This window comes from Protopterus annectens, chromosome 3.part0 (assembly GCF_019279795.1).
Source record: "Protopterus annectens isolate FY-2018-M chromosome 3.part0, PAN1.0, whole genome shotgun sequence".
NCBI lineage: Eukaryota > Metazoa > Chordata > Ceratodontiformes > Protopteridae > Protopterus > Protopterus annectens.
The window spans coordinates 1,948,367,134-1,948,391,203 of record NC_056731.1 but is presented as its reverse complement, the minus strand read 5'-3'; the positions used below and the strand labels follow the sequence as shown (position 1 = coordinate 1,948,391,203).

General features: G+C 45.3%; 1 protein-coding gene across 1 annotated transcript in view; it reads left to right on the top strand.

The window, feature by feature from the left end:
- Window positions 1-24,070, top strand: part of SETD2 (SET domain containing 2, histone lysine methyltransferase) — a 3,532,865-nt gene that overhangs the window by 3,328,609 nt on the left and 180,186 nt on the right. The window lies entirely within an intron of this gene.

Genomic DNA, 24,070 nt, shown 5'->3' with positions numbered 1-24,070 from the left:
CCTGAGGCCCGCTTCTGTGGATTCGCAGGCCACTACTGAGACCCATTCAGAGTCTGGTATGCCGCAAGACTCTTCTTCGACTAAGGATCCTGCGGATGCCTCTACCTTGGATGTGCCGCTGAGCAGGCACCGGCTTCCAAGGAAGTTCTTCACACTACCGATACTTGACACAAACCAATGATTTCTTTCGCATCTTCAGTTCTTTCTAAAACTACCGAGTGTCTAAGGCCCAGGGAATGAACTACGCCTAAAAAACAGGTGATCCAAGCTCAGGCACCTGCTTCCATGCCTCAACCTCAAATGTTTAAAATGTTGGAATGCCTTATTATGCCTGTTAGGGGAAGCCAGGCTACCCCTTCCAAAAGAAAAGAGACTTGTCCCCAGTAGTTTTATCTGGACAGGAGTCTGATGAGTCTGAGGTTTCTGAATATGAAGACATGCAACCCCTCTCTGCTTGAGGATTCTGATGCAGAGGAATCCATTCCTTCTGCCTCTCCTCTCGAGGATTTTTCATTTGGTGAAACCCTACATACCTTAAGGGAACATTTCCAGTGGGAATGTCAGGACTATCCTCAGTCAAAAAAGAAACTCGGGGAATTCTTAGATTTACCACAGCACAGACCTTTAGCCATTCCTCCTGTTCTGGATATTGTGTGTGATATTTTTATGGAATCCAGTTTGACTTCTGACACCTTTCCTCCTGCTCCCAGAAAACCTGACAGGTACTACAGGGTCAATAAAACTCAACAGTGTAACCACTCTGGATTAACTCCTCTTATACCAATGAACAAATACTTCAATGAAAAAGTGAATAAGAGGAGAAGCACAGCAGAAAATATAAAATCCTTTTAATACGGTTAGCGCTTTCACATCACAGATGCTTCATCCGACCATAAAACTCATTAAATCTAAATCATTTATATACTTTTCAACTCCCAATTAAATCATCAATAAACAATTACACCAAATTAGTATAATCAGCATAAAGAAACAGACGTGCAATTATCTAACTTCATCTAATGAATATATATAATAACTTAAAATAGATGTACATAAGATTTTATTAAAAACAACATTATTATATGTGTATAAAATATATATAACAACAATGAAACATAAACGCTGCATTTTTAAATAAGGTTTGATTGACGTTCTGTCATTCAACCCTGGTTCCTTTTCAGCCTACAACTCAATTATCCATCTCAATTCACTCAATTCTAACTTATTTTTTATATCCCCCAACCTTACATTTTGATGGACACATTCAACTTTGAACAAAAAATGATGTGTTGTGCCTTTGCATATGATGTGCCTAGCCAAAGCACTCCTATCAGACTCTCTATTCCTAATAGCTGTCAGATGTTCTCTGACCCTCTCTCTAAGTGAGCGGGTGGTCATACCCACATAGAAAGAGGGGCAGGCAGAAGAAACAGCCAAGTAGACTAAATTTCTGGTTTTACAGTTTGCTTTTACTTTAAATTCATATATTTTCTTGGTCTTAGGATGTATAAAAATTCTATCCTTGCTCAACACTTCACAAATACTACACTGCCCACATTTACTTAGACCATAAGCTTCATCTCTTGAGTTGTGAGGCTGTCGCAGTAATCTCAAGATTTTTCTTATTTTTATAACAAAACTTAGCTTTAGTGCCAACTAGCTTAGCTATCTCATGATCCAGTTGTAATATAGACCAATTCCTATAAACCACTTCATGTACTTTCTTAATATTCCCAGCAAATTCCAAACAAATAGGTAAAGTCTCATTTCCTAGTCCTTCCATACAGTGTTGGGAGGGAATCTGATCATCACCATATATGTATGGTTTCGCCCTACCTCTCCCCCTCAATGACCTAACTTGGTTAAAACCTATATCTATCCCATCTTTCTTATATTTCCGTTGTAATAACTCATTGCTGAAAGTTCCCATATCCTTATCAAACTGTTCTTGCTCCATATCCAATCTGGATATATGCATGGCTTGACCCTTTATAATGTTCCTATAGACATAAGTAGGATGCATACTTTCTCTACTCAAAACATTATTTCTTCTACACACTTTCCTATAAAGCCGTGAAATTAATTTCCCATTAATATCTTTGGGTATTGTAACATCTAAAAATGAGATTTGTGTGTAAGAGACTGAGTAAATCTCAAACATTTGTGGTAGTGTCTAGAAATGTAAAAATTAATCTAGTTCTCCCCTTTTGCCTCCCCAAACCAATAAAAGGTAATCATTGAACCTCCTATAAAAGAGGATTTTACTGGCAAAACTCTCATGGGGAAACAACACATTTCTCCTCCCAATATGCAAGGACCATGTTGACGTAGCTATTAGCACATGATGTGCTCATAGCTACACCAAACAATTGGAGATAATACATCATGGTCCCTGACACACTCAAATTCCTTTTCAAAAATCCTACTGCTGACCCAGAGGTAGTCTCCCAAGGACCAAAAGGAATTAAAGCAACCTCAGCTAAGAATCCCACCCCCTCAGACAGGGGTTCCCGAACTTTAGACAGATGGGGTAAAAGAAAGTGTACACCTCTACAACTCTTGCTATTAGAGCACTAAATTGTCAGTTCCACATTCTGAAATATCAGCAGCATACCATGGAACTCCTCAAACAAAAAATATTTTCCTTTCCTGCTAGTGCAGAAAATAAAGAATTAAAAGAGCTTATACATTCTGCAAGCCAAGTTACTAAGCACACCTTTGACGCCCTAGAAGCATCTTGCAGGGCAGCAGTCACTGGTTCTGTCCTTAGACGGCATGCTTGGCTTAAGGAACAGACCTTGCCAGACCATGTCAAATCAAAATTATTGGACGCACCATTGAACAAAGACAATTTGTTTGGCACCAAGGCAGAAGAGGTCTTAAAAAAGATGCAAGAAAAAGCTAAATCTATGCAGATTGTTAATGACTTTTTACAGGTCCAGCCTTCAAGGTTCAGTAGGCATTGCCCCTCCAAGCACTGGTCCTTTCCGGCCCCTTCCAGGCCAGCTCAGCCCAGACCCAGGGGAAGCAGACCCCCCCCCCCCCAGACGGCAGTCCCAGGGAATGCAGAGAGATCTAAGCAATGGAGTTCCTCCACTTCAAAAACAGGGAGTGCTAAGCCACCCCCTTATGGTAAGAACTCACAATGACTTTACACCTCCACCCTTTACCTCTGCCCACCTGCTTGTGCCCCTAGGAGGAAAACTCTCCTTCCATGCAAACAACTGGGCCTCTATTACCAATGACCAATGGGTCCTCAGCATAGTGTCTCAGGGATACAAATTTTATTTCCACACACTTCCAACCCCAAAAGGGTTCCCAACTCTTCCTCCAAACCAGTGGACAGAGGCCAAAAAGCAAGTGCTTTCCCTGCTCTCCATGAGGGCACTACAGCATGTTCCTGCAGACTAGATAGCCCCAAGGTTTCTATTCCAGACTCTTCCTGGTACCCAGAAAAGAGGGCACCTAACACCCAATCCTCAATCTGTCCATTCTAAACACCTTTCTGGTGATACCAAAATTCAAAATGCTCACCCTCCAGCAGCTTCTTCCTATGCTTTCCAAGGATGCTTGGTTAGCAACCCTAGACCTAAGAGGCCTACCTACACATCCCAATCAGGAAATATCAACGTTTCAGGGCAGAATCTATGCACTTTCAGATCTTTGCGCTTCCTCTTGGCCTATCCACTGCTCCCAGAGTTTTCACAAAATGCCTGGCTCCAACCATTGCTTTTTGCAGACAAAGCAATATTCAAATTTACCCCTACTTAGACGATTGCCTGATTCAGCCATTCGGTCAGGAAAAGTTGTTACAGCACCTGACCTTTGTAAAGGACCTACTAACCTCCCTGGGGTATACTATCAACAAAAAAAAAAAATCAAAACTAATCCCCAGACAAAAAATTGTATTCCTGGGAGCAAGCCTGGACAAACAGCATCCCTGATAATGGCATTCCTTACTCCACAAAAACAAGCCTACCTGACAGATTACTTCTCTCAGCTAGCCACCAGAACCCAGTTGTTCGCAAGGAAAATCCTGCAAGCTCTAGGGTTCATGGCCTCCTGCATTCTATTCATTCTGTATGTCAGACTGCATATGAGGAAACTACACTGGTACCTAAAAAGCCTTTGGTGTCAAAACTCTCAAGACCTGGAAACTGTCATCATGCCTATGATACCCTGTCTAAGGAAAGATTTATTTGGTGGGCAGCAGCATGCAACCACAACACGGGACTTCCCTTCTCACAACGCCACGCCACCCAGACCCTCACCACAGACACATCAGACTATGCCTGGGGTGCACACCTGGACAGCAGATGTATTCAGAGCCATTGTAGCCCAAATCAAATACATCTGCACATCAACCAAAAAGAGATGCTAGTTGTTCAGCATGCCCTGACAGCATACCTCTCAACCTCTTAGAGCAAAAAATCTGGACAAAGCCTAAAATGATGGGGAGGACAAATAGGGACAGATTTTAAATTTTGTTCTTACAAACTTAAAGTTGACAGAATAATAGGTTTTACATTAGCATGAATTTTCTGAAGGATGTGGAGTCTTAAACTCAAATATTTGCCATTATTTACTGACTTCAATCCTCAGGAAGTTTCCAGAAAGGTACATATTTTAGGAGGCACACACCAAAAATATGAGGCAAAAATCTGGACATTCTGCAAAAATCTGTACAGCTGAGAGGTAAGCCTGACAGCTTTCAGACCCCTACTCTCCCCGGGGCCTCTAGTGATCAAAACAGACAACACCACAGTGATGTGGTATATCAACAAGCAGGGAGGGACTCGCTCTTATCCTCTCTGCAGGCTCGCCATGACCCTTTGGCACATGGCTTCAGTCATGCAAATACACCTGCTAGCACAATTTCTGCCAGGCTCCCTAAACCTTCCGGCAGATACCTTAAGCAGGAAACCTGCTAGACCCACACGAGTGTCAGCTAGACCACAGAACCTTCAACCTTGTAACCCAGAAATGGGGCACCCTGAAGGTGGACCTCTTTACCTCCCACTCCAATCATCAGCTCAGCAAATTCTTCACCAGGGAACCTCACAGCAAGGCCTGGAAAGTGGATGCTCTATCCTTCCAATGGGTAAACCTCTTGATCTATGCATTTCCCCCTCTACCACTCATTTCAAGGGTGCTGTTCAAAATAAGGGAGGAAAAACCAAGGGCAATCTTGATTGCCCCAGACTGGCCACGCCAGCACTGGTAGCCACTGCTGCGCAATCTGTCACCCCTGCCACCATGGCACCTACTTCAGATCCCAACACTCCTGACCCAGAAGAATGGTGAATTCATAAATCCACAATTGCTGACCCTGAACCTGGCAGCTTGGTTTATTCCCTGATCCCTCTCCTCAAGCTGCCAGCCTAAGCAAACAAGTCCTGGATGTTATACATGAGGCCAGACACTCCAGCACTAGAAAATCCTATACTGACAAGTGGAAATTTTTTGCACCTGGATCCAGGCTAAGGGAGCCGAAACAGCACAGCCCTCCCTTCCTCTCATCCTGGATTACCTAGCAGACCTACTACACAGGGGTCTATCCTTCTCTTCAATTAAAATTCATGCCTCTGCCATCTCTGCTCATTACAGCACAGAGCCACCTCTCTTCTCACACCCTCTCATCAAACAGTTCCTTAGAGGGGCTAACAACTTAAGGCTGTCCAGAAGAGCTCCTACCCCAGCATGGGACCTTAACTGTGTTGGAAAAGCTCACCCTACCCCATTTTGAGCCTGCAGCTTCAGCGGAGTTAAAATTCCTCTCTTGGAAAACAGCCTTGCTTCTGTCCATCCATAGAAGAGTTTCAGAGCTACAAGCACTCATGGCTGTAGAACCCTTCATCATTTTTCATGCTGACAGGGTCTCCCTCAGGACTTAACCCATCTTTCATGCCTAAAGTGGTGTCCAGAGTGGATCTCAACCAATCCATTCATTTTCCCACCTTTTTCCCCTAACCCACAAAACAAGGGGGGAAGGATTCTGCACACTCTAGATGTGCACAGACAGCTCAGATTCTATCTGGATAGGACTAAATCTTTTGGAAAAACTGACCAATTGCTAGTCAGCTTCGAAGAAGGGGCAGAGGGCAAGGCCATATCCAAACGGATAGCACACTGCATCCATTTCTGCTACAAACAGCATGGGAAAACGACCCCAAACTGGGGTCAGGATGCATTCCACCAGGGCAACCTCCACCTCTGCAGCTTTTCTCTGAGGGGTCCCCACCAGGGAGATCCTGGAGGCTGCAACATGGACTTCTGTTCATGTGTTCACCAAGCATTACCTCCTGCCTATCTTCTCCAAATCCAAGGCAGGCTTTGCCACTGCAGTCTTGATTGCCTCCACTCTTTTCTTCAGCTTTGGGAATCAACCCAAATGTGATGACTACAACAGTGAAACATGAAGAATATAGTACAGTTGTATACACTTACCATAAATGTTGATATTCGAGTGTATTCACTGTTGCAGTCCTGGTTTCCCACCCTCCATCCCCCTTGTCTCTCTCTTCCTCTCTCCTTGCAGGGAATTTTTGGCTTTTACATTCTACAGGTAGTTTTCTTCCTCCATAACCTAGCTCCCTATTTGGGGGCTCCTGACAGTTGGGGCAAAAAAAACTGATGTAATGGCGTTGGCTGCCTGATTTTATACCACTGACAACCTGATGTCAGTCTTGGAGCGACAGCAGCCGATGCTGAAATACTAAGCCTCTGGTATTCAAGCCAACTGAGGGATACCCCTGGCAGGACAACCCAAGTGTGATGACTGCAACATTGAATACACTCGGAACATCTACATTTATGGTAAGTGTACACAACTGTACTTTTCTCCACTAATTCCCTTATTGGTACCAGTTCTGTTCTTGAAACTGGCACTGATACACATCTGTCTGTTTAGAATTGGCAGTGATACACTATTACCCATCTGTAACCTCTGGTGCGAGGCTCCTGACGCTGATGGGTTACTAGGGCCTATGGATCTTGATACTGTCAGAATATTCATGGTTGTCAACATTAGTGTTTGACTTCCTGGCACTAAAATCTGCCTTGAAATTGACTGTGAACCTCCATGCTGGAATCAGGAGTGGCTCTTCATTGTCTTTGATACTGACATCAAGCAGTCTTTCAGCTTTCTCACTACACAAGTTTCTCCTTTCCAGTGAGACAGGATCAGGAAACAGTAGAGAAGCAGCCCCAAAGATTGGCAGGCCTGGGTTTCAGCACTGTCACTGGACTGCTTTGGCACCATTATTTCCCCCCTTTCAGGAGGAGAGTAGTAGAAAGCTGCTGATGGGACAGACCTCATATTTCCAGTACAAATTCCTGTTCATCTCACTTGGATCACTACTACCTCCCCAACTCCCCCAAGGATTCACAGAAAGAGGTGGTATAAGCGGAAACATCTGGATTCCCATCCCCTACCATGGATACTGACCTAGAAATAGAGGCTTCCCCAGCATCCAAACACCCAATGACCCCACATTAGAGGAAATGTTGGAACTGATAAAAGTGGGAATATCAGTGCCAACCAGCCCCAGTTTCCCTGGATGAGAATGTCTTGCAGGAGGCTTTTTCACTACCTCACTGACCTGGGTAGTTCCACCTACAGTTCACATGGCTTTTCTACTCATGCAAAGTGCTAAGGAAGAGCCAGGTGTGGTGGTACCTATCCATTCGAGATCAGCCAAAGTCGTGCCCCCCACCCCCACCCCAAAGGAACTTGACTGCTAGTTTAAGCCCACTTTGAGTGGCTTGACTTGTAGTGGCCATCACCCTTAGGAAAGAGCCCCACTGACAAGGAGACCAGGATGTTGGACTGCTTAAGAGTAGCATGTATGCATTGTCACCTTCTGAGAGCACCTTGAATTATCTGAAGTACTTGATGTGGTTTCAGAGTGGTCTGGCACAGAAAATGCTTGAGAATGCTGAACAAGATTTTTCACTGTCTGAATTTTGTATATTGTGTACCTTCCTAAATGTTACTTGAACCCTGTAAGTTAATGCTTACTGTTTTTTTTTTTTTTTTTTTCATTTCATCAAGTTAGTGTAATTCATTATGCATCCTGTATCTGGAGCTTTTCTTCCCAGGTCTCCACTAAAAACAGGCTCCTGGCCTAGTCGGACACGACCCCATAATAAAATGTAAATAAAGTTGCCACACACTGGAATCTGTGGAGAAAAGATGGTCAGTTAGATCAGTGTTGCAGTAGCCTAAGCTGTTTGGGTTATATCTTGCCATGGATATGACTACTGGCCAGCTTTCAAAGCTTCTGAGCACCTTCCATGCACCCCCCCCCCCGCCAGCTGCTTGAAGGCTGGAGTCGAGTCACACAAAAGCAGGGGTTTGGACTCCAGAAGCTTCACAGCTTTCTTGCTTTCAAAGTAAACGGCTGCTGTAGACTTTATAGAACTGGAGCCTGGGAAAATAGGGGCCTTGCTGGGGAAAACGTTTTACATTTCCACTTTTCTGAAAAGAAAACTTTTTTTTTCTGTAAAAGTATTGACTTTATGCTAGGGAAAGACATGCTGTAAGTGGATTGGAGACACTAAATTGGCCCTAGGTGTGAGAGGGTGCATATGTGTGCATTCTGTGGAGGGTTGGGTGCCGGGCTGGCAACTTGACACCGTAAAACTCCACTGCCAATCATGAGCAGACAGGTGATCCGCTGTGGCAACCCCTAACCGAAAAAAAGCTGAAAGAAGAAAATGTCTAGTAAGAGAATGTTTACCTTTGTAAATGCTTGTGATCAAAATGTGTAAAAATGTTTTATTTTCTACTAATTTATGTAAAATTTAGTATGTTGGGGCAGAACATTGTATTTAGGAGAATATATATATATATATATATATATATATATATATATTTTTTTTTTTTTTTTTTAACCTCAGAATCTGTCCAGGTGCATTGAACAGCTGGAATGTTAACAGAGTATCGTTGCACGGATGTAAACAAAATGTCCTATGCAGATTGCTTCAAAGCCCTACCGACTGTTGAGAGGCAATCTGTGCCTGGCATACAAGGCATCCGTGGATCTTGCTCTCTGATGGACCTTTTGCACATCTGCAAAAACAGCAGCATCAGAACTACTTGATCTAGGAACTTGAACCTTCCTTGCAGGCATAAATAGGACATGTTGGAGTGAAAGGTGTGTCTCTGTTTCTTCTCCTCTGGGACAGGTTTCCCATCCATGTGAAGCAGAGTTCTTTCCTGACCCCTATTCAAGCATATATTGATCCAGTTTATGGAAAACTGAAATTCTCCCCAGGTCTAGCACCTACATCTCTAATGGACAGAGGCAGTCTGTAAGTCATACCCTAGCTTACATATACGTCTTAAAATAACCTCTAAGGCTCATAAAACTTGCAGGATAGATTTAGGATATATGGATAGGTTTATAAAGGCCCCTGTGGTAGTTAGCCTAGTGTACATCTATGAACCTATAAACCTTTATTGTGTCAGAAAAAGTACAGTTGTGTACACTTACCATAAATGTAGATGTTTGAGTGTATTCACTGTTGCAGTCATCACACTTGGGTTATCTGCTTGCAGATAGCCCTCAGTCGGCCTGAATACCAGAGTTTTAGTATTTCTGCATCAGATACTGTTGCTTCTTCCATGACATCAGGGGTATAAAAACAGGCAGCCAACTCCATTGCATCAGTTTTTCTTGCCGCAAATTTCAGGAGCCCCCAAATAGGGAGCTAGTATGTGGTGTGGAAACCAACACCAGTAAAAAGTAAGTACCAATACCATTAGGAATAGCCATAGAGAGGAGAGAAAGAAAGACAGAGAAAAACAGGGGGCTGGAGGGAGGGAAGCCAGGACTGCAACAGTGAATACACTCTAACATCTCCATTTACGGTAAGTGTACACAACTGTACTATGTTCTTCATCTTTCACTGTTGCAGTCATCACACTTGGGTTGATTCCCAAAGCTGAGGAAGGGTGGAGGTAGTCAAGAAGTTAGGGCTGGCTAGTAGGCCCTGTAAGACTGCTGTAGCAAATCCTGCCCTGGATTTGGAAATGATAGGTAAGTTGTAATGCTTTATGAAGGTGTGTACAGAACTCCAGGTTGCAGCTTCCAGAATGCCCCTGGTAGGACTCCCTTGAGAAATGCTGTAGAGGTAGAAGTAGCCCTAGTGGAATGTGTTCTGACCCCCTGAGAGGTTGGTTTTCCATGGTGCTTGTAGCAGAAATGGATGTAGTGTGCTATCCATTTGGAAATGGTTTGTTTAGGAATGGCCCTGTTGCAAAGCTGACTAGCAGCTGGTCAGATTTTCTGAAAGGCTTAGTCCTATCAAGGTAGAACCTGAGCTGTCTGTGCATGTCCAAAGAGTGCAGGATCCTTTCCCCTTTATTCTGAGGGTTAGGGAAGAAGGTTGGAAAATGGATGGATTGGTTTAGGGCCACACTTGACACCACCTTAGGCATAAAGGGCAGGTTAGTCCTGAGGGAAACCCTGTCAGCATGGAAGATAATAAAGGGGTCCACAGCCATCAGTGCCTGTAGCTCAAACACTCCTCTAGCTGAAGTGATGGCTAGAAGCAAGGCTGTTTTCCAAGAGAGGAATTTTAACTCTGCTGAAGCAGCAGGTACAAAAGGGGGAAGTGTGAGCTTTTCCAGCACAAACTTAAGGTCCCAAAAAGGGGTGGGTGCTCTCTTTGGGGGCCATAAGTTGTTAGCCCCTTTCAGGAACTGTTTGATGAGAGGGTGAGAAAGTAGAGGTGGCTCATCATCAGTATTGTAATGAGCCGAAATGGCAGAGGCATGGATCTTAATGGAGGAGAAGGATAGGCCTCTGTGGAGTAGCTCTGCTTGGTAATCCAAGATTAGAGGTAAGGAGGGCACAGCTGTGTCCTTTCCTTTAGACTAAATCCAAGAACAGTATCTTTTCCACTTAGGATTTCCTAGTACTAGGCCTTCTGGCTTTGAGAATGAAGTCCAGCACTTGTTTACTTAGGGTTGCTGGTGGAGTATTCAAGGAATAAGCCAGGCTGCAAGATTTAGGGGTTGTAATTGTGGATGCAAAATCTGTCCCTCCTGCTGTAACAGCAAGGAAGGGGTCTGGTGTAGGTGCCAGGGTGGCACCGTTGTTAGGCTGTGCAGGAGTGGGTACCAGTGCTGCTTGGCCATTCTGGGGCAATCAGAATTGTTCTTGGCCTGTCTTCTTTTATCTTGAGTAGTACTTTTGAGAGAAGGGGCAGAGGGGGAAAGGCATAGATTGAGAGAGTTTCCCATTGAAAGGATAGGGCATCCACTTATCAGGCACTGCTGTGAGGGTTCCTGGTGCAGAATTTGCTTAACTGGTGGTTGTGGGGGGAGGCAAAGAGATCCACCTCTGGGATCCCTCACCTGTGGATCAGGAGGTTGAAGGTGCTGGGCTCTAATTTCCACTCGTGTGGGTCTAGATTTCTGCGTAAGTCATCTGCCAGTGAATTTTGTTTGCCTGGCAGGACTTGAGCTTGTAAATGGACTTGGTTGTTCAAAGCTGTGCTCCACAGAGTCATGGCTAACCTGCAGAGTGGGTAAGAATGGGTTCCCCCCTGCTTGTTTATGTACCACATAACTGTAGTGTTGTCTGTTTTTATCAGCAGTTGTCCTGGAAGGATTAGGTATCTGAAAGCTGTCAGAGCATTCTGTGTAGCTAGCATTTCCTTTTGGTTGATGTGCAGGAGAATTTGGCTTGGGCTCCAGTGGCCCTGAATGCATTTGTCAGCCATGTGGGCACCCCATGCATAGTCTGATGCATCTGTGGTCAGGGTTTGGGTGGCGTGGGGTTGAGTAAAATGCAGTCCCTTGTTGTGGTTGCATGCTTCTGCCCACAAGGTATGATAGGAATGGCCATTTCCAGGTCCTGAGAATGTTGGCACCGAAGACGAGTACCATTGAAGTTTCCTCATATGTAATCTTGCATATGGAATTAGCAGAGGCCATGAACCTTAGGGCTTCCAGTATTGTTCTTGCAGATAGCTGGGTTCTGGTGGCCATTTGCTTGAAGTAGTGTGTCAGATAGACTTGTTTTTCTGAAGTGAGAAATGCCATCTGGGAAGCTGTGTCCAAGCTTGCTCCCAGGAATACAATCTTTTGACCGGGCACCAGTTGTGATTTATTTTCGTTGATGGTGTACCCCAAAGAAGTGAGAAGGCTTTTTACAAATGCCAGGTGCTGAAGTAGCAATTCCTGGCTGCCTGCCTGAATCAGGCAGTCATCCAAGTACGGATAAATTTGGATATTTCTCTGCCTGCAGTATGCAATGGCTGGAGCCAGGCATTTTGTGAATACCCTGTGCGCACTAGATAAGCCAAAGAGAAGTGCAGAGAACTATAATGCATAGATCCTGTCCTGAAACGTAGATATTTCCTGATGGGGATGTGCAGATAAGCTTCTTTTAAGTCTAGGGTGACTAACCAGGCATCCTTGGCTAGCATAGGGAGATGCTGTCGCAGGGTAAGCATCTTGAATTTTGGGACCACCAGGAAAGTGTTGAGAATTGAAAGATCCATGATTGGGCACCAAGAGGCCCTCTTTCCTAGGTACCCAGAATAGTCTGTAGTAGAAACCCTGACCCCTTTGTTCTAATGGAACTGGCTGAATAGCTCTGATGTTGAGCATGGAAAAAACTTGGTTTTGTTCCTCTGCCCACAGGTTTGGAGGAAGTTCTGGAAACCTGCTTGGAGTTGGCAGTGAATGGAAATAAAATGTGTACCCCTGGGATATAATGTTGAGGACCCATCAGTCCTGAGTGATGGACATCCAGTTTTTTGCATGAAGGGCAAGTTTTCCTCCTATGGGGCACAAGCAATTGGGCAGGGCTGGGATTTAGAGTTGAGAAGTCATTGCAAACTTTTTCCATAGGGAGGTGGCTTACCACCCCCTGTTCTAGGGGTGGGAGCACTCCATTGCTTAGATCTGTGCATACCCTGAGACTGTGGTCTGGGTGGTCTGTTTCCCCTGGGTCTTGTTTGGGAAGGCCTGGATGGGGCTGGAAAGGACCAGTGTTTTGAAGGGCAATGCCTACTGAATCGAGGTGGTTGCACTTGTAAGAATTCTTTAATAGTTTGCATAGATTTAGGTTTTTCTTCCATCTTTTTAAGAACTACTTCTGTTTTGGTGCCAAACAAAACATCCTTATTTAAAGGAGCGTCTAGTAATTTGGATTTAACATGATCTGGCAAGGTCTGCTCCTTCAGCCAAGCATGCCTTCTTAGTACAGAGCCAGTGACTGCAGCCCTGCAAGATGCTTCTAGGGCATCAAAACCACACTGCAAAGTATGCTTACTAACTTGGTTTGCAGAATCCATAAGCTCTTGCAAATCTTTATTTTCTGCACAATCTGGAAATATTACCATTTTTTTGTTTAAAGAAATCCATAATATGTTGCTGGTACTTCAGCATGTGAAACTGGCAATTCAATGTCCTGATAGCAAGAGTTGCAGACGTATATACCTTCTTACCTCATCTGTCTAAAGCTCTGGAATCCCTTTCCGAAGGAGTAGGATTTTTGGCTGTAGTAGCCATAATACCTTTAGATCCCTGGGAAATGATCTCTGGATCAGCAGTAGGATTCTTAAAAGAAACTTGTGGGAATTGGGTACTCGGTAGTACCTGTCAGGTTTCCTAGGGGCCGGAGGTAAGGTGTCTGGAGTAAGACTTGATTCCAAGAAAACATCATCCACATCATCTAGGACAGGGGGAATAGCTAAAGTCCCTGTGCTGCGGTACTCTAAAAAATCCTTTTTGGACTAAGGGTAGTCTTGGCATTCCCAATGGAAATGCTCTCTTAAAGTATGCAAGGTTTCACCAAAAGAGAAATCCTCTGGAGGGGAGGCAGAAAGAATGGATTCCTCTGCATCTGAATCCTCATAGACTGATAAGGGCATGTCCTGATAATCAGAAAGGTCAGAGTCATCGGACTCCTGGTCTGTAGAATCTGAAGGCAACTGAAATCTTTGTCTCTTAGCAGGGGAAGGCTGGCTTCCCCTAATTAGCATTATAAGGTCTTCAGCCATTCTAAACATTTGTTTTTGTGGCATGGGGGCCTGAGCATGGACTTTGTTCATCTGTTTTCTAGGCATAGTGCATACTCTGGGCCTAAGAAACTCAGTAGATTTGGATAACAAAGAAGTCTGTTTGATTCGAACATCGGTAGGTCGGAAAACACCCTCAAAAGCCAGTGCCTGCACAGCAGCTCCGGTCCCATTGCAAGGTAGAGACATCCGCTGGTTCCATAGTCGAAGAAGCATCTCACGGCATATAAGACTCCGAATGGGTCTCAGTAGAAGCCTGCAAATCCATAGAAGCGGGCATTAGGGGCTGCAAAGGCACCTCATTGAGTACCGGCGGACTGGCGACTAGCTTAACGGAAGCATCGTCAGCAGTTTTGGACCTATGCGGTCTGTCTCTGTCTTTATCCTTACTTTTTTTGGAAGATTGGTAGTCTGATGTCTTATCGAAGCCATTTCGGAATACGGAGATCAAGAACGAAAGAATTTAGCAACAAAAATAGCCCGACAATGAATCGTTCGGGCATTGAACAAGGCAGAAAACCGACAGCGAGGGACATTGTGGTCTGGCCTTAAACAGGTGACGCAGTAAGAATGAAAATCTCTGTGAAGTATTTTCTTTCGGGTCTATATGATGCTATCGAATGGACTAAATAGCAAATGCTATTTAGTCAATCCAATACTGTCGAAATGGTAAAATAGCGAAGTCACGGAACATCAAATTTTTCCCAGGGAAAAAATTTGGTGGGCTGTCTTCGAGACTTTGCCATTTCTTCCACTATGGTACAATCTCGGAGTTGGTATATTTAAGTAGGGGGGTGTGGGGGGCACAGCCCCCCACTTAAATTTGTGTTTGTTTGTTCATTTATTTTTACAGAGCAGCAATTTTTTTCCCTGAGAAAAAATTTGCTGTTCCGTTCGATATTTTGTTGTTTCGATATCGGTATGATGAAATAGCATTTGCTGTTTACATTGTACAATAGTATGATATAGAACCTTGCATTCCACAGGCAAGACCATTAACTTTTTCTGACATTGGTTAGAGCAAGAAAAAAGGATCCCCAACGGGGTACTTGGTTTTAGAAGACTTCAGGATTATCAACTCGAAAATTAAAATTTCAGGTAGCGGCCGACCGGCACTTGCGAACGGCTTCTGCTTCGGGCTCCTCCTCGGCAAGAAAGACTGATGTAAAGGCGTCGGCTGCCTGTTTTTGTACCCCTGACGTCATGGAAGAAATGACAGCATCCGACGCAGAAATACTAAGACTCTGGTAATCGGGCCGACTGAGCGCTACCTGCTGGCAGATAACCCAATTGTGATGACTGCAACAGTGAAACATGAAGAACATCTTGCGTTATGTATGTGTTATTTCTTAATGTTTTCACTGTTGTGAATACTTGTGGTGTATGCAACGTCTGTTTTGTTTGCTTTGATTTTCATGTGTCTTGTATATTGGTTGTATATTTGTCTTGCCCAGGTTGTGGCTGAAAAGCATTCTTTGTGCCCCTTCACCCATTTAATAACAAAAACAAATGTAGGGCATGTAAGTAGTCCACTTGAGGTGTTACTTCCACAGCTGCTACGTGTTAGTGAATTAATATGTAGGGGAGCCGTAGTTGGCTTTACTCAGAGGTGTAGTTTCTCTTAAAAATGAACTATTGTTTTCTTTTAGAAGTGATGTTAGAGTTGTCTGTAAGCCTATCAACCTCCAAGTTTTCTTTGCAGTTGGTCATATCAGGTGCAGCTTAAGGAAGGTGCATTTGTTTAAAAAAGGCTGACTAGCTGTTTGTCTCTCTTGATCTGCAGAATTGAGGGACTTGACACTTTGCACAATGGATTACCCCAGCTTCATTATCTGTTGTCATCATTCAGACAGATGCTCATTTGCTGATGCTGTTGTCAAAGCCCACTTCTGTAGCAAAATGAATTCTCCATTATTTGATTTAAGAATGTGTTCGAGATGTTTAGGTTGCTGCCATTTAGTCTTTATTGCATACATTCCCCAAACAGCACTGGGAGGTCTTTCCTTTAGGTCTTAGATGAGCCTCCAACTCCAGTTAACCTGGTGGTACTGCTTGGGGTTCTACCCAACCTAGTGGACTCATCAGGGAAGGTTCTCATTGTTGGACGTAATAGATATATTCATACCTTAATCAATTAATGTGCTAAGTGTCCCTCCTTGATGGTTCTGAATTCTATTTCCACAATTGCCGTGTAAGATCAGTCGACTTTTTCCTTCACCTGCCATTGTTGGAGTTGGGTAGGTGATAAGAAATGGTACCAGAAGTACATTTTTTCTTGATCTGTGAGACTGTTTTGTTGGTACCTTTGGCAAAATAGGTGAGCGTCTGGGATGGTCATTCTCATATAACCTTTACTTGGCATGTCTGCATTTGTCTGCTGGGTATCTGAGTGAGAGTTTTTGCTGGAAAAAAGCCATTGCTGAATTCTTATTGGTGAAATGTCACCTATTCTAGGGACCCATCCAGGAGGGACCTGTAAATTTATGCATCTTTTATATTGCAGTAAAGCATAGTGTGAAAAAAGAGGTATGGGAATACATGACAGTATAAAGAGGCTGGTTGAACAGTTTAGGGTTAAATGAGAATCTTGTTTCTTAGAAAGGAGTTGTAATTGCTTGCACCTTTTTACTTTGTAGTGTTGTTAGTGCAGCCAAAACTGTGACTTCCTTCAGGAATGTGTAGAAATGCATAAATGCAGTAAACTGATCATTCAAGAAAATGAGGATTCAGGGTGATTAAAGTGTTCTTTAGCTACTATTTTTCCGTAAAGAAACTGTTTCCTTCTAATCTTGAATTTTGCAATGTGTATGATATTAAAGGGAAACTGCACACACAAGAATTAGTGATTTCCTACTGGGCAGTGTTATCCATTTTCCTTGAGCAAACTCCATTTACCACTGCTATCTGTCAGCAGTTTCTCTCTTTTTTTTTATTTTTTCCATGAACATTGGCTGTGTGGTACAGAATTATAAAGCACTGACTGTTTCTTAGCTGGCATGGATATATTTGGCAACCTGGGAGTGGGAGAAGCTGGACAGAAAGTGATGGACCGTTACCTCTTCCATTCTTGGGAGAGGGGGATGTTGCCGAGATATCACTGCACTCTCCCTATAGAGAGAGGAGAAGACTTCAGCTTGCTTCATGCCATCGTATTGAACTTCCAAACACTGATTCACACAGTAGCAAGGTCAAATGTTTGAAGGTATGTATAGATGTTAAGTTGTCAATCTCGCCTTCATTCTTGCTGGATGTGTTCGGAGCCGATCCTCGGCTCCGACTCGGCACTTGCTTAGCTTGAGAACTCCTTTTACCAGCTCGAGGCAACCCTATATCCCATGATGCAAGGTGGGACTACCTCAGATCTCGTTTGCCGCTTTGCGAAGAGGTCTCTTTTTTGCCAGCTCAGGTAAGTTTGAATTTTCAAACAGTTTAGTCAGGGTTTTGTCTCTCCCTTGTTCCATATTATAGTGTGTAGTGTTTCTACAGCCCACCCTATTTCCCCATATAGTTAAAAACTTCTAGTTGTTGTAAAAAGTTTAATTTTTTTCACTTAGGCCTAGGCCTCTTTTCTTAATCCCTATCTGTGTGTCTGTGTTTGTTGCGATTAATTGTGTGACTGTTTGGGGTGTGTGAGTGTTATTTTTACTTGGACTATGTCTAAGGAAGGAAAGGTCTCAGGCTTCAAGAAGTGTGACTCGTGCTGTCAGAAAATGTCTCTGACAGACGGTCACACTTCTTGTGTTTACTGCCTGGGGCCTTTACACCTGCAGGACTCCTGTGCCATATGTCACTCTTTTAGCCAGAGAGTCCTGCAGGAGAGGAGGAATAAGTTGATCCTCCGTGGCTTATTAAAGCCAGAAGGTTCACCCACTAAAACTGGGTCTAGTAAACCTTCCAAGCCACCTAAGGTTCAGGCTTCAGCTTCTAAGCCTTCCCCGGTGGCTCCGACTCCTTCGGAGTCGAGATCGGCTCCAGCCGGAGCCGATCTTTCTTCTTCTGAGGTGGTAGTGTCGGTTCCGATCGGTTCCGACACTCAATCTACTGTTGCCTTGTCGGCTCTGGCTGGAGCCGACATATTATCCAGTATCGGAGCCGAGAAGCCTTCGGCTCCATCTGGAACCCAGAGGACGTCGGCTCCGATGGCTTCGTCCAAGAAGAGATCTCGGTCCCCTTCTTTGGAGTCTATCCACTCGGCTCCGGGGTCTCCTCTTTTGTCGGAGCAGAGTCATCGGAGCCGATCTTCGAGATCTTCCAGGCTGTCTGACCACGATTTAGAGAGGGTGGTAAGCAGGCTGTTGAAGTCACAGGCACTAGCCCAAATGCTCCATAGCCCGTCTCAGCAGACTTCGGCTATTGCTCTCCCCCTTGAACTTCCTCCTCCGACTCCCCTCCAGAGTTCGGAGCCGGAGCTTCTCGGGACAGCGACCGTGTCGGCGCCGGAGCCGATACATCCCCTTTCGGCTCCGTCGTCTTTGGCTCCGATCTCCTCCATGAGACCTTCCTTGGAGGGATCCGGTCGTCGAGTATCCCTTGTCGGCTCCGAGGGGGCTAGTGGCATCGGACCCTTGTCCGACCCCGCTCTCCCTCTCGGGGCTTCGGCTTTGGTAAGCTCGGCACCGACATCGGCCTCTGAGCCTTCTCTCTCATTGGAGCCGGGAATTCCTATTTCCTCGGAACGGGAATATTCCGGCCTCCCGGGGAGGGGAGCCTTTGAGGTGATGAGGAGTGTCCTGGCACCTGAGCCAGGTCAACGGTCCATCCCTTTAGCTCCTCCCTCTTCGGTGCCTATGGATGCCTCTTGCCAGCCTCTTGCTCTCAGGCCCAGGGATCCATCGCCCCAGGTTTCCCCATTGGGAATAACTTCCTCTTCCTAGGTCTCTCCTGATCCTGCAGGGGAACCCCCTCGGAAGAGGACGTGTAAGAGGAAACACACAGACTCCCCTGAGTCTACAACATCTGATACCGACTTAGATGAGTCGGAGGGTTCCCCACGGTCCCCCTCTGAGGATGTCTCCTTTTCAGACATCCTTGAGCTCCTCAAACAGAGGGGGAATTGGCCCTCCATTGACCCCTCCAAGGATGAGTCGGTATACCTGGAGGCTTTTGGATCCCGACCCTCCACCTCCTGGGTGTCTCCGCCTTTCGACCCACTTATGCAGGTAGTGGCTCGGAAGGCGTGGACAGCTCCAGATTCTGTGGAACCGGTCCCCAGGAGACCATCCAAATTTATTATGGCCCCTTCAGACAAGCAGTTTCTTTCTAAGGGCGTCTCTGTGGATGCTATGGTGGTGGCGGCGGCCACCAAGAAGGAACTTGCGGATCCTTCAGTACCTGTTCATCCTCCTAACAAAGATTCTAGGACCATGGACAGGTATGGAAAGCGGATGTTTTCTTCAGCGACCTTTGCTATGCGTTCGCTGAACTACCTTTGTCACTTCACCAGGCTTCAAAGAGATATTCTCAAGGAACTAGGTGAAGTGGTTCAGGATCCTTCAGCTGCTGGGGCTCAAGACAAGATTACCTCACAGCTAGCAATCCTAAATTCTTTAACCAACTCCTCCATGCGGCTCATATCCTATGCAGCCGATGGAGCAAGCAGAGCCGCAGGCACAGGGGTGGCTCTTAGACGTCAAGCCTGGATGCGGCTTTGTAATTTTGCGGACCCCTTTAAGGTGTCCTTCACCAATACCCCCTTTGACGGTTCGGCTTTGTTCGGATCTCAGGTGAAGGAAACCTTGACCAGGTGTGAGCAGGATGGCAAAACTCTTTCTGCCGTTGGAGTCCATTTTTCCACCCCTTCTAGACCCTATCCCAAGGGTCAGAAGGGGGAGGGAAGATGTGGTTCCGTAAAGCCCAAGGAGCAGCGCCGGACACGCGTGGTCAGTTTACCCCCAGAGGCAGAGGAGGTAACAATAATAAACGCCGCCCTAGAGGCAGAGGGGGTCCTCAGAACCAGGGCAACAGGGAGCCTCTTCCTGAGAAGCCCTTTCAGCATCCCTGAGGTGTTGCCCGACTGTCCACCCTTGGAGGCAGTCGGGGGAAGGATTTCGCTGTACCCAGTAGCCTGGTGTTCCCTTTCACAAGATATGTGGGTACAGTCGATCATATCCGAGGGTTACAAAATCCCCTTCGAAAGGTATCCCGTACCTCACCAATCCCTTCCAGACATCTCACCCGGTCAAAGGGATTTGGCAGAACAGGAGGTTTTAAAGCTCCTAGAAAAAAGAGCCGTCCAGACTGTTTCAGCAGACCAAGTAGGATCCGGCGTCTACTCGAGATTCTTTTTGGTCCCCAAAAGGACGGGAGATTGGAGACCAATATTAGACCTAAGCAATCTAAACAGATTTGTCAAGAAGGCAAGATTCCGGATGGTCACGCTTCAGTCCATTCTGCCCTTTCTGGGCAAGGACAACTGGATGTGCTCGATAGACCTTCAGGACGCGTACTATCACATAAAGATACACAGGCGCTCCAGGAGGTTTCTCCGCTTTCGGCTAGGGACCAGTCATTATCAATTCAGTGCCCTGCCCTTTGGCCTCACTTCAGCCCCCAGAGTGTTTACCAAATGCATGGCAATGGTCACAGCTCATCTGAGACGTCAAGGATTCCATGTGTTTCCTTATTTGGACGACTGGCTCCTCTCCGCCACCACCAAGCATCAGCTACTTCAGAGCAGAGACTACACTCTGCAGCTTTGCAAAAGTTTGGGAATTTCAGTGAATTTCGAAAAATCTTCTCTGCTGCCTTGCCAATCTGTCACCTTTATAGGCGCAGAATTAAACACCGTCAGTTTGTTAGCCAGACTAACAGATCAGAGAATTCTGGACATCCAAAAATACGTTCGGATTTTATTGCAGAGCAGCAAAGTCAAAGCCAGGTTGATACTGAAAGTTCTAGGTCTTATGGCTGCGGCCATTGTTCTTCTACCACTGGCTCGCTTCCACATGCGTCTTCTGCAGTGGATGTTATTCACTCAGTGGTCATTCCACAGTCTTCCGATGAGACACGAAATCTTAGTTACACAATCGTGCAGGACTCATCTAAACTGGTGGATATCTTCCCCTCTTCTTCATCAAGGCCGACCATTTGTTTCCCCTCCTCCGGTTGCCACAGTCACTACGGATGCATCTCTGATCGAGTGGGGGGGGGCATTATCAGGGCAGGATGGTCCACGGGACGTGGCAACCCATAGAATACCATCTGCACATAAATGTCCTGGAGATGAGAGCGGTGCTTTTAACGTTGCAAGCCCTCAGCGACTTTCTTCCCGCGGGGACTATTGCAGTGCAAACGGACAACATGTCTGTGGTCTGGTACATCAACAAGCAGGGCGGGACCAGGTCCTATCCGTTGTGTCGAGAAGCTCTCAGACTTTGGCAATGGGCAATCTCCTCTCATCGGTTTCTGATAGCAACGCACATCCCCGGCAGGTCCAACCTCTTGGCGGACAGGCTGAGCAGAGCCATTCTCATGCCTCACGAGTGGTCTCTAAATCAATCTATAGTGGACCAGATTTTTCAGAAGTGGGGCACCCCTTGTTGCGATCTTTTTGCTACACCCCAAAACAACAAATGCCCCGACTTCTTCACCCTCTTTCCCCTACCAGGCCAACCCCTGAGAGACTCGCTAACCCAGGATTGGCCCCGGGGACTTCTGTACGCCTTTCCTCCCTTTCCCTTGATTCCACAAGTCATTCAGAAAGCTACCGTTTTGAGGGCCAAGTTGATTCTCATTGCCCCTTACTGGCCTCGACAAATTTGGTTTCCGACTCTGCATCGTCACCTCCTGGTGCAGCCTTGGCATCTGGACCCAGTTCCGGATCTTTTGATCCACCAATCGGGTCAACAGCACCGGGCCATTCGTTCTCTCAACCTCACTGCTTGGTTGCTCCACTTCCTTCCCTAGCCAGGCTTCCTATGATCTCTGATCCTGTCAGAGATATCTTAGTAGCTTCTTTGAAGTCGTCCACCAGAACAGTCTATGCTAGCAAGTGGCGACGGTTTTCCCTTTGGGCAAACTCCAGGAATATTGATCCCTTTACTGCACCTGTGCATTCTGTTTTAGATTTTCTAGCTGAAGTTTTTCAGTCAGGATCTTCTTCATCAACAGTCAAAGTTCAACTGGCGGCTATTTCCAAATATCATGTTGGCTTGCAAGATCATAACATTATGTCACATAGACTATGCAAAGCTTTTCTGAGAGGAGTTTTTCTCCTGAAGCCGCCAATAAAACATCCTCCTCCACAATGGGATCTGAATTTAATGTTAGCATCCTTGATTTTACCACCCTTCGAACCGTCTGCTTCATGCTCCTTGAAGTTATTGACCTGGAAAACTATATTCTTACTGGCTATCACTTCAGCAAGAAGGGTATCCGAGATTCAAGCTCTCTGCATCCGTTCCCCTTACTTGGTTTTTCACAAGGACAGGGTATCCTTGAGAACAAATCCGTCCTTTCTCCCCAAAGTTGTTTCTCAAACTAATATTAATCAATCCATCGATCTACCAGTCTTTTTCCCAAATTATTCTGACAGAGCTGAACAAAAGCTTCAGTTTTTGGATGTCCATCGTCAGCTCAGGTATTATTTGCATAGAACTAAACAATTCAGGAAATCAGACCAATTATTTGTCTCCTATGCAGAAAACAGGAAAGGTCTCCCAGTATCAAAAGTGACCTTATCCAGATGGTTATCTTCCACCATTTCTTACGTGTATTCGCTCAGAGGCAAGCAACTACCCTCTAAACCGAAGGCACACTCAACCAGGAGTCTATCCACTTCTACAGCTTTTCAGGATAGGCTACCCATTGATACCATTTGTGCAGCAGCTACTTGGGCCACTCCTCATACCTTTGTCTCTCATTACAAATTAGATTTGGCCTCCAGGGACAGGGCCAGTTTTGGTTCCACAGTTCTCAAGAGTCTGTTCCATTGAGCCACCCGGGATACAGGTGCTAGGGACGCGGTCCCATCCAGCAAGAATGAAGGCGAGATTGACAACTTAACATTTAGAAGTTATGTACCTACCAATAACGTTCCATGTTAGTTGTCTTCTCTCGCCTTCTTTCTTGCGTCCCTCCCTCCTTCCCCCTGGCCTGGACAGATCTTGAAGAGTTCCTCTTCTCAGGTTGTTCTCTCCTGAGTCTTCAATAGAAGAGTCTATTGTTAAGAACTTGTTTTTTTTTCCTAGTTCTACTAGGTTAGTCGTTTAGCAGGGTATTTTAGCTACCAAACGAGATCTGAGGTAGTCCCGCCTTGCATCATGGGATATAGGGTTGCCTCGAGCTGGTAAAAGGAGTTCTCAAGCTAAGCAAGTGCCGAGTCGGAGCCGAGGATCGGCTCCGAACCCATCCAGCAAGAAAGAAGGCGAGAGAAGACAACTAACATGGAACGTTATGGTAGGTACATAACTTCTAATTATAGCATTGTAGGCTCCTCCAGTGTGCTGGCAGTTGGAAAAAGACAGAATGCTTAAATGATGGCCCTTCTGGCAGCTAATCCTATTCCTCACAAACCAACTCATTAAGTTTATGGACTGTGAGAGTGCAAGTTCCTAATACAGTACTGTGTAAGGTATTTCAGTCAAGACAGGAAACAAAAGGGCTGAATGCCCATCAGATGGATTTGAAAATGTTCAAGCTGGTTGAAAAAAACATACAAAAGCACTATTCTTATTGGATCTTTTATCTTCTTGCTTTTGTTGGTGTTGGTTAATAGAAATTGTGTATAGTCTTGTCAGTCTTTTTGTCCCTTTGCTGTCATTTGTTTTCATCTGACCCCCTTCTGTTCCAACTGTTATCCCATTTGATAGCCTTAACCAATGTTATAGTGGCTATGTAACTAAATGAGTCGCATGCCCCCTAAGATAAAGGACCTCAGCATGTTTGGTCAGGTTAAAGTGAGATTCAGGAGTGCAGGCATCCGTCTTAATTATCATAGTAGTGCAAAAGGAAGAGATTTTTGTGCAAGCATTTGTACCCCTTCAGTACCACTTTTTTGCCTCCTCAAACTGGTCTATTAATTAAGGACGCT